Genomic DNA, 17,058 nt, shown 5'->3' on the forward strand with positions numbered 1-17,058 from the left:
ATCAGAATTTTAGCATTTTTCCTCCAGTTTACAGAATAACTACATGGTATATGAAGAGGTAGAGAATCAACTCTTGTATTTGTCCACAGTTTGATACATTTCCTATGATATAACTCATTATCTGCAGTGGCCTTAGAAGTTTATAGAAATGTATTTGAGACTAAAAGGATATATTCTTTCACCAGTAAGTCATGTGGATACTGCTGGCTCAGAAGATTGTACTCTTTAAAAAGAAATTATAAGGTATTCAGAGCTCAAAGACCCTCTCATGCTGCACAATCACAATTTTCAGGCTGCCATTTGTCTTCCATTACCCTGGAGAGCTGCCATGTGTAGCACAACTCACTGTCTATATCCACCTGTTCCTATTAGGCCAAGTTCTCCTTGCATCTTCATGGCCAAATACTGTTTCCTCTCTCCATGAATGCCCAGAATTTTCTAAGAACTTTTTCTAAGAGCTCGGTAGCTCTTAGTTCTATTAGGTGTTTTTCCTGTAATCAGGCTTTTTAGTGTTACTGGCTTTCATGCTGGTTTATTTAATAGATACTGTGAATCTCCCTCAGCAAAGTGATACCTATGTATACTTTTGCTTTGCACTGATTTTTGCTTCTCTTTCTGAAGAGATGCAACTCACTGGCACCTATGTGTAGCATTTCTTTTAGCAGAGTCACTCTTCTTCGAGGAGTGACTGTCATGGGCAGAACTGCCATGAGGTGTCAAAATAGGACATTCTCTATCCCCTCCTTTAAAAATTAAGTTCAATATTAAATTGACAAATTACTCCCCTTTTAACTTCTAAATTCACTCCTGTGCAGTTCATTACCTAGTTTAGGATACTGATGACAATCAGTGTACTCCACTATAAAAATAAAGAAATGTGGATTAAATTTCAAGGTTAAACTTTAAGAAGTATATTTAGGCTACATCCTCTGTATCTGGTATCTGGGCCATTATCCTATGAACCGAAAAACTGTAACCTGGGCTTGATCTAGCATTTATTAAAGTAATTTATTGAAGTAATGGAAAAACTTAGCAAGTTATAGTGGCTGAAATGCCTGATTCATACCAGAATTCCTTTAGGGCAATATCAAATTATATAAACTGGATAAAAGTAATATAATTATTCTGTTAGGTAAATGATTCAAAATGACTGCATTAGGTAAAAAAAAAACTCTCATAAGATGCTGTCTAACATAAGTGAGGCTGCAGGCTTTACCAGGAGCTTTTATGTGCCGAGGTATTGCACTACTGATAATAGTAAAAATAGTAGCAATTTGGGGAAGAGAAGCAAGAATTTGAAAATATAGAAAGAAGAGGAAGTAGTGTTTGTACTACTATGATGGTGGTTCACAAATCAAACGGAATCTTAAAAATTAGGCTTATAAAGGAGCCCTTACTTTTAAAGGTTGCCTAGAGGATGCGCCAAGCCTTGCAGATAGATTGGCTGCGTTCTCTGCCCAGCACGCTTTGCCCTCGCTCGGCTGAGCTCCCAGGCTGCCAGCTGGGATAGCGGCATCTCGCTGCCGTGTCTGCCCAGGCACGGCCTCTGTCCCGGGGGCCGCAATGCCAGGCAGCGCAGAGGTAGCTCTACCTGAGCAGATTACGGAGGCAGCAGCAGGGATCTCACTGCTGCGTTCAGTAAGCCATCACATGCTAAAAGCGGTCATCAGTATGACTTAAAATAATGCGTAATTCCACTCTTCCTTGCTCCAGATCACCTATAAGGCTTGTTATATCTACAAACAACCACAAGGTGACAGGCATCGCTTTCAACCACTTCTGTGAAGCCTGGCTAGTTAATTGTAGAGCTGGTGACACACATAATACAATTCCTGAAGGATAAAATGGTCAGTGGTCAGCTGTAATGCTGACTGATAAACACTTGCAACTTCAGAAACAGAAGCAGCCTGCCTGGAAGATACCAAGGTTATTCTTAAGGTGGTGAGGACTAAACATATCGCAAAGCTTGGTTTCCTAAAGGTTGGCAAAATATTTTTGCTTGCTGCCCAAGAGGTAAAGTGCCCATTAGAGAGCCCACAGAGAAGGCTGCCCAGGTGAGGACATGGGTACATTATTAGTTGGAAGAAATAGAAGAACTGGACTAAGAAATAGGAGGAGGAGACAGAAGTACTCGCAGCTCTGACAGAGAGGGAATTTATGCTGGCAGAAAGTATGAAAAATAAAACCACGAAGTCCACGCACTAAGCAGCATTTGTGTAAGGAGGTTATGTAAGTGCGCGATCCTCAGTGAATGATTATCAGTGGCAGAACACCTCCACTGGGACTGCAGTAATCACCACTGTTAAACTTGGTTTTTGAAATGGAAACTACTCTGATGCTTTACTTTGCTTGGACACCATTTAAAGATGTAAACATGCAGAAATGGTGTTTAATCTTAACACAGACATATACTGATCTTCACAGAAAAAGTCTTATTCTATAAGCTTCCTTTTTTTCTTGCTTTTTGTATATATTCTTGCAGTATATTTACAGAAATATGCTTTGTTGTGCTAAAGCTAAATATTGTATTGCTAAATATATAATTCTGATGTGTTGTAAAGTCAATGTTTTATGAAATAACAAGAGAGGATCATTTGTACTGTGAGTTGTGTGACTGTCTCTGAGGAATACAAAAATAAATGTACAGATGACATGTTATTTTATGTCCTATAGCAGTTGCTACACATTATTTCAGTTTGATGAGCTATCTTCTTGAATAAATTATTTTCTTGCAAAGAGATATCTTTGAAGATCAGTTACAGAATTAAAAAGTAACAGTAACTAAGCAATTCTCAGTCTCATCATTATGGTTCAGAAGCTGTTAACAGTTGTAAAGGGCTAATTAGTGTAATGTAATCCTCTTAGGAGCTGCAGGCACTGAGCTAGATTTCTTTATAATTTGTATGTAGGCCTTCTTTATTCCATTAGAATTACAATAATTACAGGCAGCAGTATGTATTTGCATTCTATCTATCCACATTATGTTTGCTCTGCATACTGAAGACTGTACAATAAATGCAGAGGCAGATTTTTTTATTTTGTGTTAAAATACCAAAATGTTTGGAAGAACAGCCAAATATTGGTTTTATAACTGTGCAAAATCTACTAAAAAAGAAAACGAAAACAGGAGTATGTGGCTTTCTGAAATCCCAAGCAATCAGAGAAAGAAAATACTGGAAGAGCTGGATGTGAACAAAGTGCTGTCATATTTGGTTTACGAGAGAGTGTTTTCCTTGGAGGAATACGAAGACATTTGGTCCCAGGAGAGCTACAAGAGAACTGAGTATTTTTTAGGTAAACTCTCTTTAAAAGGCCCAAGTGCTTTCTCTGTTTTTTGTTCCGTTTTGGAGGAGGTCTGTCCTAACTTGCTGACATGCTTTCTCCTTGGCTATGAAGGTAAGGTCACTGTCCACTCTGAAATGCTTAAGTGTGTATTGGTAATGTCTTGGAATCCTTTGACACTAATAGTTATTTGCTATAATTAGTGTTTACTTTCTCTCTTGCACTAAACAAGAGAGAGTATTCGTTTCCTTTATGTTCTGTGATACCGTCATTGTCTGTGATACCGTTTTTCTGTTAGAGAAATTCACAAGAAGGGAAATTTATGAACAAATATTTTACGTGACACCTTGAATATTTAAACTGTTAGCAAAATACTGTATATTAAATATTGCTGCTGCTAATAAATTATAGGCAACATAAGGAAAAGAATTCCTAAGTACTACTGATAAGGCTTAACTCAGAAGTATAACTGATATTTTAGTTTCATTGTCATTTCGACAATACTTAAACATACACTGAGAAGTTTTGTAGGCATAGTGCCTCAGTGATAGATCTGTTTGCAATTTTTGTTGTGAACCACATTATTTGCTGTACCTTTCTGTTTACAACTGCACGAAAAAGATTGTATTCTAAATATCAACAATGCAATCAAAGTTATTCAGAATATTATTTGGACATCAGGCCCTATTCATACTGTTTGAGAAACAATGGTTTACTCGATGTTAGCAAAGATCATATGAAAAAATATGTATGGTGTTTACGGTCATATGCTAGTAACCTATTTTTAATTTGTGTGTGTGTCTATATATTCCAAATTGGAGCCTTTCAATTCAGTTGGAGTTTTCTGAGTAATGATTGCTGGGTTGTGCTCAAAGGTTGTGTACAGAATGTCCTGTTAAAATTTATTTAAAACATTAATGTCTTCTATCAGTTCATTCAGTAAAAGGTTTAAGACACTTTGGAATTACAACTACTCATAAAAAAGCAGTAGTAAAGCCGAGAACCATAATTTTAACAAATAAAAAAGAAAGATTAAACTCTAAAACCATTTTCATTTTTAAAATAGCTGGAGTCTGTCCTTGCTTGAAAGCCTGATTACTTTTAAATTTGACAGTTAGAGATCTAATTATGCTAGAAGGCAGCAGATATTTTACCATAATTTGCTTATGAACAGATGTCCATTTAGTATATTTTTCAAGATCAATTTACAGTACAGCTTTACAGCAATTAAAATAAAACCATCAAAGGCAGTTCTCAGATATTAAGTTCTGGTGTTCTCTGAATTAACTGTAGAGATGGTGAGGGAAAATTTTTCTTCTCTACCACCTAAACCTCTCATGCAGAGACTTGTCACAGAACAGGCTTAAATCCTCCAGTGGGTATATGGTTGGGGGCTACTACTGCCCTAGAAGGTGACGGCCTCCGCAGCTGGATGCGAATCAAGGACTCCGTCTCCCTGACAACATCATAGCAGATATAGAGAATAAAGGAGAAAGCCAATGCTGCACATTTCCAAAACAGTAAAGGATACTGCTGGAACAGCTTCCCCAATCTATTCTGTCTGTCTGTGCCTTGTGTAGGCAGCAAACGCCTCAGGCTGCCTCAGCTCAGCCACTACTATTCTCTTTCCTCTTTCCCCTCCCCCAGGAGCATCTAATGTGCCAAGCCACTGTTTCAGAATCTATTATTGCTAATAATAATCTACTACATGGCAGGGAAAGGAAAACACATACTATATATTCACATTAATTCATGCACGTATTTTGTTTAAATTCACACATGCATACATTGTGGATTCAATTACAAGATCATGCATTATGAATTTTTATGCACTGTGCATTTTTACATGTTGATTTTGATAAGCCCTACTATAAGGTACAGAGGAATGTATGATAAAAAAGAGAATTATTGGTTATTTCCATTAAAATAGTTTTCTTCTCCACCCTACTAAAGCTGATGGGTTGAACACAGGAATCAAAGGGGAAGGAATACTGTCTGGTCTAGATGCATCAGCTGAAGTTGCTATGCCTGTGTTAGACGGCTTCAGTACCACAGCGGACGCAGCTGTTGGGTGCCATGCTGTCCTCTATACTTGTTAGTATAGACTACCTAGAGAGCCTACATTGCAGGCTGAACAAGCAAATCAATCTGCATTATTGATCAACTGCATGTACAGTAGGGGCCGGTTTCTGTTTCTGGGTGGGCCCGTACTGGCAGATGTGGGTATTTTAATGTGTTCCCGTTGTCTCAATGCCCTACATAAAGAGCCCTTTGACAGGGGCTGGAAACAGGGCACAGTTCCAAGAGGTCACTCAGCTCTGGACTAACGCAGTTCACTGTAAAAACTGCAAACTCTGCTTGCTACTGAACTGTGATCACTGAATGATGTTCTGCTGCTTACACACAGTTGATTTAACGTCATTTTGAACTCTTCTGTTTCATTATTTCACAGAATTAGACTCACAGTAACTTAAGGGGTGATATAGCAGTATTCATTCTTCAAGATACTAGTGACTTGATCCTTCTACTCTTCTCTTGTAGAATTCACATTATGGTATTAAAGCCCAAGTCTAGTGACTTTGAGAAATGCTTTGGATGATACTTTTCTACGTAACACATTAAGAAATCAATTCTTCATTGGCCAAGCATTTTATATGGAATAACAATTGCAGGTTTATTTCCAGATTTCCTATAAATTAAACCTGACCTGTACCTCTCAAGGCAGTTGGAAAAATGAATATGGAAACAATGTTATCTATAATATGTCAAAAGATGTTGTGTCTGCTGAAACCAGTCTCTTACCCAACTGCAAAATCATAGTAGCACCACATAAAGCAGTAAGTGCGACTTTGAACTATGCATCAGCTATTAGAGAAATGTCTTTATTGTTATTCAGACCATATGCATAGATGTTTCCCTGTGTTATCAGAGCAAACAAAACTGAGGGCTGTATCAGAGATGGAGCTGCCTGAAACCTGTGAGATGAGTGACCGAGATGGAAGCCCTTCTGCTGAGGAACAACTGAATCAATCATTCGACAAGTACAGGTTAAAATTATCAATGTCATGATATTTTTAATTATCACAATAGCTGCTGTTCAGATAGTTTCTATGTATGTGAAGTACTCCACAGATGCTTACAAGATGATTCTCATTTGCATCTGAATTTATATGGTATTTGTATAATATGACGTTATTTTGTACAATTAATGTTTTTGATGATGATGAATGCTGGGGGTCATCTCAGGTCTTTACTACAAGTATTTTGTAATGATATAATATTGATGACACTGCTAGTTATCAGCATTCAGGGACTAAGCAGTTACGTAGAAACTTGTCCGGATTGTGAAAGAAGACCTAAGTTAATGTCACAATTCCCGTTCATTCAATTTATTATAAATAGAACAGAAACTGAGGAAGGCTTATATAAGAACAGCACATAACTTGATAAACTACACCGAGGCTTTAAGTTCCTGCTTCAGGAATTTGAACCTAAAAAGGTATCCCACACAAAACTCGAAAATTCTGGAATGCTATATTTTATGCAGGTAGCATCCAGTTCAGGCATTCACATTTGAGGCCTTGAAATCAATTTTCTGCTGAATTCAATGAGAATTCCAGCTGAGAATGGGCCACAGCTCTCAACAGCTCACTGCCTGTGAAGAAATACTGTGTTTAGATAGTTACCATATGGCCCGGCTAAGACAGAAACTTACATTCTGAGAAAAATACATGAAAGCTAGGTAAAAGCTGTACTGCTGTTCTGATGTGTCCATGGCATAAAAAGGCTATATTTAGGGGCATTAATACCTTTGCCTGTCTAGCTTAATTTTGTAAATTAAGTTTCAGCTGGCTGTGAAACAGGCATTATATTACACTAGCTTGTAGAAGTATCATAAAACTTAATATTCATGAGGTGACTGAAAAAAATTAAGAAGGTAAGAGGTAAAATTTATCTTGAGCAATATGAGACACATGAAATAGTATCAGAATATGACGACAAACAGTACAACACAGTGTGGGCCCAAACTGCAATTCTGATTAGAATTAAGATTGTTAGAATTAGAATTTCATTAGTCCCAGCTAACAAAATCCCAGTCAATACTCTTTTCTCCATACAGGCATTCACAAAGCATCCAGGAGCTTGCAGTCATTCCTAATCTGAATCTGTGCTGTTTGCCTTTAAATAAATTCCTTCTATAGCACTGCTCTTGTAATACCACAGGACAATTCACTTACAGAAACAAACCAATTAAAAAGTGCCTGCAGCTGAAGAACCGTATTAGGGAAGCAATAGACAAATACGAAAGCTTTCTCAAAGCCATTCAATGTTGGAAATCCTTAATAGCTTAAAAATCCTTAGAAAAGATCAAATAGATACCATAAAACATGACACTATCAGTATTTACAGTCAAGTAGTCTCACTATCAGACTGTGATATGCATTCCACCTGATAAGAAAGCATAGGCTGTACCAGTCCTGTGAATAACCTGGAAGTAGAGAAGGTGCTGGAGGTGCTCTCTGTAAGTGCTGTATCTGTGTGAAGTGTGGAAGTTGCTCTAGCCCCTGAAGTTGCACAGAAAGAAGGGATTATAGCCACCTCTGTTGAAAACACAGAACTCGATGGGAAGACAAATTGCATGTAACAGCACATAATTTACTCCAAGACCAATGTTCTCGAAAAAATATATTTTTTTCTTAAGTATGCTGACACATTCTTAAGTATGTTAAGTATGCTGATTTAAAAAATCCAAATCTTTCCACACGTTGCTATAAGCTGAGACTCTTGTCCTCCATCCGAAAGAAAAAATACAATAGGCAACTACCTTATGCTAGCTTCTTCCTAAGTGTCATGCTTGTGTCAACCATCACAAAGAAAACCTTAAACACACAATCAACACAGTATTCGTGGAGACGAGAGTCTCAATTACTTGTAACAACTCATGAGAATGACAACCCCACTTTCGAAGAAAATGGAATAGCTGGAAGCTAAGCAAATATGCCACCCACACAGATCTTGCATAAATTCATACATTACAAACCACAGTAACAAGCTTGCTATCAACAAGGCAACTAATAGGAGAGAGACGATACTGTCCATAAATATAACAGTGCAGCAAGGACGAGGTACACAGACAACTACAAAAATGCAGCAGTAGTTAGAAAAGAAGAGGTAAACATAAAAAGAAAATGGAAAATAAAATCACTGCCCTTTCCCCCAGTATTTGTAAATATTCTCAATAATTTGTAAGTTATTTCCACTGATAGAAAAATGCCAGATGCAGATAGACTTCCTGTTTGATGTAGATGGCAAAAATCCAAATGTTAATGGGAGCATCATGGTAAGCTGGAGTACTTTTGTAATGCACAATAATAGATGCTATGCAGTTACATAGCAATTGTAAAGCTATGTTTTTGTTATACAAGTTATCAGAGTCTTATCACTGCAGAGCACAAGTGTTATATATGGTTACTTCACATAATTGAGAAGAGCAAAACCACCTCTATTCTAAAGTTTCTGCAACGTGAAGCTGATACTGGAAGTTAGGAGTAAGCCAACTATAGCCATAGCATAGTTCAGTCAGTGAAGTACCTTGAGCAAAAAAGAAAACAAAAATAAAAGATGCAAAAGTATGTAGATTAATACTTTTTAATACTCATATTTTTTAAGAAAGGTGAAAGCTCTGCTAAGGATGCCCTGCTCCACTTCCACAAGCTTCCCTCTTGCGACAGTCAGCTCCATCACAGAATATAAGAAGACTATAATACAAATATGGTTACAAGTGAGATTATGTAAGATAGGGCTTTGCGTACTGTGATTTGGTCTAGGACTTCACTGGGCAAGCAGCCTATCCAACTTCACCATCTAGACCATCTAGTCCAATCTAGACTTCACTATCCAAGCAGCATCTTCACAGAGGTACCAGGGAGAGCTACCACATTTCATGTGTTCTGCAAATCAATCTTTAGTATATATTCTGGGTCTGGCCTTGGATTAGAAAGTGTCATTCTTGGATTTGTTGATTGCTCTCTGTTCATCTTCTGTTCCAAAATATTCTTTCCAAAAAGGACAACCTCTACTGGGCAAGAGGATGGAATTATGGGTTGGGTCAGTAGTTGCCTGAATATAGTCTCAAGTTAGCACTGCTTTCAAAATTCTGTTTTGCTATTTTCCTTTATTCCTGAAGCATCACTGGACATTTGATGCTGGCCCTATGAAAATCATGCAGATCAAATACAAGAAAATATGTAATTATTTTCCTCAAGGTCTCTGTTTTCCCCTCCTACTCTAGAATTGTGTTTATTCTCTTGTTTGAGGACAGAAATTCTGAAGCAGACAGCTCTCATTAGCATTAATAGAACATATATGCGTTACTTGACATGTATTAAGAAAAGATTGTGTGACAATGTCAAAGAAATTATCAGAATAAATGATATCTAACTGTGACAGTCAGCTAATATTTTTACAGATGTTATAACACAAGCCAGTTATTCTCACTCTTCTCACAAAGAGATTTTTCACATGGCTTTTTCATTTTCACATAAATGGACTATGTCTGTATACATGCTTTAGAGTGTAGGTAGTTTGTATGTGAAATCTGCTTTACAGATTTCCTGGTTTTGTTTAAATTTTTGGAATGGCTCAGTTCTACACCAGACTATACTATTCTGAAATCTATTGGAATTGTACTTTAAAGCTTTAAAATATTTTTTTTTCAGTTTTCAACATTTGAAATCCAACATTTTGCAGTGTGAAAAACCTCAGATGTGGCAAAACATCACCCAGACAGTCCCTGCATTGCTTTAGATAGTCAAAAATAACATGCACCGATTGTGTAAACAGGATCTATTCAGGAAAAAAAATGCAGAGCTAGGCTGCACCATCAGATTCTTATAATTTATCTGGACAGGATTTTTGATATCTGATCAAAGACTACTAGCTAAAATTTTGTTAAGAGTAGACAGTGCAGAATATGTAACAAAGACAGAGGGTACGGACTCTGTTTCACCCTTTGCTGATTTTATCAAAAGTCAGACTAGTGGTCATGTAAAGCAGATGCAGGTCCATATATTGGTTTCTGACATCCTTAAACATAATCATCAATTTGAGAATTGCCATGTTTATGGCATGTTGACATGTATTATGCATTCCTTCAGGAACCTGGTAAGAGGACAGGGAGCATAATCCAAAAAATGCAATTCATACCAATTTGTGCTGTTAAGGGCAAAGACCCCATTATCTGACAAGGCACTAAGGCCCAGCCATCACAAAAAGATTACATTTTTCTGAAGGATAGCAATCTGATGCTTATAAATGTAAACTTTTATTTAACCTTTCACTATTTCATCAGCTTATAAACATCAGATAATATCTACAATATATGTCAGGCTCAAAATACATGATTAATTCTAAGCTTCTGGTCTGGCTGAACAAATACAGCTTTTTGGTTTTCTTTTAACATATAATGAAAAGAACTGAGCTACAAAAAGTAAATTTGGGCTAAAACAGGATGATTGAGAAGGTATTACAGTAAAAGGTTTGTACACTGCATGTTGTAACTTGATTTTTTTCTCCTTTTCCATACCATTTGTAAGTAATAGAATAATCAGTGGGATTTTCAGTTTTAGGTATTATTTATATCCCACTGAAAATCACTTTTTCAACTCCAAAGCAACAATTTTCCAGACTAAAACTTCAGTTCCAGTCAATGAGTCAATTTCTGCTCTCAGAAAGACAACAATAAATGTCCCCATTGCTGTCAGGAGAGCAGGATTTACACCAACAGACTTGTGTAGCTCTCACACCCGTACAACCAGCTCTCAACAGGTTCAGAATGAAACCATCCATGTCTAGTTTATCTGCACGCAGAACAACATATAATTTTATATTCAAATAGTAGAACTAACTTCAAAATTAAATTAAATATTTTAAGCTAGAGCCGCATTTTACCCAATTCAATGGAATGAACCATTCTTGTTTCTTTTTCATTATAGATTATTTTATTGACAGTTGTTAAAAATATATTTTGATCACATGATCATGCTTGCATATATTTCTTTGCCATTTTCCTATGCTGTAGGACTATCTTCTGAATAATTTATTTAAATACAAATAACCATTATGTTTCTGACAGTGAATATCTGACAAGAGGAACTGAAGTCTCTACTTTCACTGGTCAGAGTAATCACATGTTTAGACCACATGACCCATTTGTACAGGAATTGGGCCGAATTCTAAACCAGGCTTTAAATGCCCAGCTCTGAGGTCGTATTGGTCTAATAAATTTAATACAAATGTTCTCCACTATATCACTTTATCTCTCTCTCTCGCTCTCTCTTTCTCTATCTCTTTCTTACTCTCTATTACTGAGATTGTGATGGCTGTGACATAAAAATCTCCAGCTGTAAACAGTGTGAAATCCAGGCTGTATTTTAGATTTCTGTTACCTTTATAATTCAAAAAAGTAATTAATCAATATATCAGTTAACTTCACTGCTGAAATAGATTTAAAGTATCATAAAACATGTAGATGTAGATTTAATATATAAATAATTATAAGGCAAAATGTAATCACACAAAGGCATTCTATTTAGGTTTATTTAAATCACAATCAGTCTGCTTAGGCTATGAATTATTTCAGTGTCTTCACAAAAAAATCAACCTTCCTTACAGCTAAACTCTTTGTTTTAGAGAGAGAACTTACCTTTCGCTAGAATTAATACTCAGTGAAATAATAATAGACATCAAAATTGTCAAAGAAGCAATGCTGGATTCAAAATTGGAAGACTTTCTAAAATCATCTTCAGTCCTCTCCAGGATTCAAAATCATAGGAATCAAAAATGTAATAAATATGCAATATTTGGCAATTAATACAAAATACTTAGTGTAAGTTTTTGATACAATGCTGTTCAATTTGGCCACTAGATGGTACTGTATCACAGTTGTTAAAAACCATCTTTGCTACCTATTTGAAATTACTATTATGAAATAATATTTAGATTTGTAATATTATCATAGCATTTAGCAGTACTGATTATTTTATCCAGTTGTTCTGTACATAATACTTGATACATGGGTTGCATGCATATCTGTACTCCTCACCAACCAATACAAATGTAACTACAACGTTTCAAAGACATAGCAGCAAATACTGCCTGTCTTTCATTGCATGTGGTAAACAAAACTGCCTTTTGGAGTTTGAGTTCCCCAAACAGGGGCAAAGAGCATCCAAACACAACCCAGTGAAGAATACAAACCCAAATTTGGAGATGTGTTAATTTTTACACTTTGGGAATTTGGATCACTTTGGGAATTTGGATATGATTCTTTGTTTATTTGGGAACATCTCATGCCCACTTTCCTATCTGTAAATGACAAAATTAAGTGCAATGTCATGGTAAATCAAGCCTCTTGAGTCTGAACCAAATCAACAATGATAGCCGTTTAAATATGCAGGTTTTATCTGCTGTACTAGCTGCACTTGGTATATTCACTCACTTCAAACAGATTATACAAGGTTCCCTTTTGCCTGCATGTATCAGACCAAACGCACATCCATTGATTTTCCATCCCTCCTTTACATAGTTCCCTCACTAAATTGATGTGTCAGGTCCTATCCTGTTACTGGGCTGTGTGCTCTTAATCTTCCTTGGTCTAAAATACTTTTTATGTGCCCTGATGCATTCCTTTAGCAAAAACTATTTGTTCCTTATCTCTTAGTAGAAGTCAGACTTCTTAAGTTTCTTCTTATTAATGTGTGATATTTCACGTATATGATCATATGATGGGGGGATATGTAACATGGGGGTCAGATCACCTGAGCGGCAAAGGCCATAGGACCACGTTGCCTATAGAAAATGTCCCTTTCATGAGGACTTCAGTGACTGCAGAATCTTGGCAGAAGACACAGTCCTCTACTGCTGGGAGATGCCATGTAATTCCCTCACTTCCCAACAGTGTGCCAGGCACAGATGAACCAGAGGACACAGATGGGGTTGATCAGCTTTGTCTGATATGTAGGATCCCATTGCAAGTCAGAGAGCATGGCACAGTACTGCAAATGATTCTTATGCACAAAGTCTGAGATACAGGACCACACTGCTCTGTAACAGCCTGCAGACCAGTGCTGAATGCCATGGTCCCCAGCCACCTAATCATGCCCTCTCCCAAACCTCCAGCCATGTGAGTGTAGTGACATTATGGAGAAGTTGTCAGTGGAATTCTGCAGGGGATTGACTTGGCTTAATAAATTCATAAATGATGTGGAAAAAGGTGTTAGTTGTGAAATGACAAAGATTGCTAAGGATACAAACTCACTTGATGTAGTTATTACGATGGCTGAATACAAAGAATTGTAGACAAGTCTTGTAAGACTGAGTAATAAAATGGCAGAGGAAATTCAGTGTAGATAAATGTGACATGATGTATATGGGGAAACATATTCTTGGCTTTATGAATAGTGATGGGCTCTCAGCTGCCTGTTACCACCTGAGCATGAAAGTTTGGGATTGTTAGATACATCTATCACATAACTCATAATCATAGCTTAACACATAATAATATCACATATTACATAAAACATCAACTCAGTGAATGGCAGCAGTCCAAAAATGCAACTGTTAGGAATTCTTAGGAAAGGAAAAAAGAACAAAACAGATAATACAATTATGCAATGTATAATTCCACCATTTCCTTATACCTGGAATATTGTGTGCCATTCTGGTGCTAGTATCTTAAAAAGGTTAGATCTGGAAAAAGTTCTGAGAAACACAACAACAATGATCAGAGAAATGGGACTTAGTGACTTCCAAATGAAAAATAATTGAGTAGGGTGTGATTCTATTCCAGAAAACACCTTACGGAAGGAGACAAAAAAAAAAAAAAAAAAAAAAAAAAAGAAGAGAGGGATTAAAGGATCAGATATGCAAGTATGGGGAACTGGGTTGATGGAGGGAATATTGAGCATGATACCCTTAACAACACCCACCACTTTTAGAAGGTGTCCGAGGAGGCAATAGGTGATGCCTGGTGGTGTTTTGTCCAGAATCATGGCAGGATAAGGAAACACAATCTGGCTCCACAGCCAATTGGATCCTCCTTGTCAGGGTTCCTCCTCCTCCTGGTGTGGTGCAAAGCCACACTAGCAAGGGCAGCAGGCCCTCCAAATTGGAAGGACCTTAGATGAGCCACTTTTGGTTCATAAGTAATTCATAAAATGAAATCAGCCAGCCACTGAATAGGCAGTTCAGCATAATGCAAGGCTCCATCCAAAGATGGAAATGAGGTCCACTGTGCTTTCAGAACATGTTTCAGAACACACCAACCAACACTTTCCAAAACCACACTTTTAAATCCTATTAAAGACAAGCCTGTGCTGTATCTGGATGTAATTCATTAACTTTTTAATATTTAAACAAATGTGTAGGGAATCTGAAATACACCCGATTCTAATAAGATGCCTTGAACTATGAACAGAAAATATAACCATTGAAATCAAGACAAGACAGCCTTCAAACATAATTATTACCTGGAATTTTAATCATCTTTACACTACTGATGTAGAAAGCCTCATGTTTAGAAATGTAAAGCAGCATTCCAGTGAGCACTCAGAGCTACCAATGCCTCGTGGGGGTAGATTGTGCCCCACACTCCGGACAGAGCAATTCTCTAGCTGCAGATGCTTTACCTTTGTTCTGAAAATAGGCTCTTAGACTTATAAAGTGCTACTCTCCTTTTCTCTCCTTCTCAAACTCCCGTGCTTTGTCTGGGGAAAGCAGCTGGGAAGATGGGTGTAAATCACCTTCCTGATGTGTCCCTGGAAACTAGCTAGCAGAAAGAAAAAAATGGAACCTGAGGCTGCTACTTATTCCAGCTCACACTTTTCCTACTTCTCAGGATTATTAAGAGAAGTATTTCCACTTGGTATGGAAATACAGAGCTTTGTCATGAATGGTCCTGGAATCATCATTTTCTATATGTCTGAATGACTGGGGAAGGGGGAAGGTATAAAAGCAGTCCTGCCTGCCTGGTGGAATTAATATGGAAAGATTCTACATGAGGAAATTCCCATGGAGTTGTCCTGCTTTACAGTCTCCTCCTGCAGGTTATTCTACAAGAGAGGGTGAACTGAGCCAATGTAATTACAGTTCAAGAAAAGTAGGAATGGTTATTTCCTGCCAGCAATTACTGAGACAAAACTTCAACTGACTTCCTGCAAACATTGCTGCTTAGTATGACCAACTCATTGCCAGTATAAGTACTGTGCAAGTGCCATTCCTAATTTTACATGTATTTTTAGTGCAAAGAACATCCATGTTTTGTAGACTGCAAACTCATACAGGAGGTAATAAGCATATGGAAGAGGTTTTACTTAGATTATGTCTTATCCCAAATGTTTATTGAGGTACAACTGATTAGACTCTGATAAACCACACTGTTGTGTTTCTTTACCACCTGATATTTTCATGAGATGCAACAATAATAAAAGCTGGGTTTGACCTACCTAACAATCATTACCAGTTATCTTGTGGCTTTTGGCATCACAGCAGTCAGGTCAAGGTCTGTTTGCCTGGTAACATTAGCTTATCTGACAAGAAGCTGCTTGTCTCTGCTTGCAAACTGAAACAGATGTGCCATGACTATAGTCAGCAGCAGAAAGAAGTGTAGAAGCAAAATGAAGGATTAGAAGAGAAAAGCAAATAAAGATGTCAGAACAAGTAATTTTAGAGATTTCCCTCTTAGAAATACTATAAACAATAGTTTCCAGTCTATTGTTGGCATTCCTTGCAATTGTTGCCACATTAACAGTTATCAGATACTATATTTAATTGTCTTGTAAGTATAGGACATCATAATAAATACAAGACTGTTTCTTAATTAACACAAATTAAAATTAAATAGTCTGCTCAGCTAAAGGTAATAACTTGCTTGTTCATCTATATAAATTGAAAGTTCCCTAAGCTGTTACCTTTGTTGCACACACAATGTAAAATACAATGAGTTTTATTATATTATAGATACTTAAAAAGTATCTATACTTCTGACTAAAATGGTAGTTGCTTATGTAAACTAACTATATTATACAGAATTCTAAAAATTATTCCATAAAAGATACCAACTATGGTAACCATTACCATAGCAATGTATTATGCATGTTTCCTAAGACAAGATCCTGCCTCAAAATATCCAGAACACAGTTATCTGTTCTCCCTGAATTCTGTTTGCAAAAAGAACAGAGAAAAGAAAAAGGTGTCTTTTGGGCTTGAAATCATTTTTTTTGATCTTTGGATTTCTCTAATTTTTGGCTTCTACAGTTAATTAGTGCAGCCTAAGACTACTGTAATTTATTTTTGGCTACTCTTGTCTAAGAATGCCTCAAAGTTTATTCCTTCAGTCAGTAGATCAGAGTGCAGTGATAATCCAGCCAAATGCCATGCTGTGGGAGCAGTGACAGGGCTACTATACATGTATCTCGCCTTCTCGTCACTATCCAGAGAGTTTCTTTCCACCAAGTGTGCTTGCCAGGTATACTACTTTGTGTTGTTAAAATACCCGAACACAGAGAAATGAATTGGGCCTTGTAACTGTTTGTCCATCCATCTATCCATCCTTCTGTCATGTCTCTATCTATCCAACCATCCATCCACCCAATATTCCCCTCTTAAGAGGATTTTTCTTTTCTATATTCTTTTCCTCTTTTAAAAGTGAAGGGGTTTTGGTAAAGATTAATAAAATGGAAGGGTCAGTCTTGAGAAGGGGAACATGTCAGAGGAAGT

Source organism: Rhea pennata, chromosome 10, assembly GCF_028389875.1.
Source record: "Rhea pennata isolate bPtePen1 chromosome 10, bPtePen1.pri, whole genome shotgun sequence".
NCBI classification, from domain to species: domain Eukaryota; kingdom Metazoa; phylum Chordata; class Aves; order Rheiformes; family Rheidae; genus Rhea; species Rhea pennata.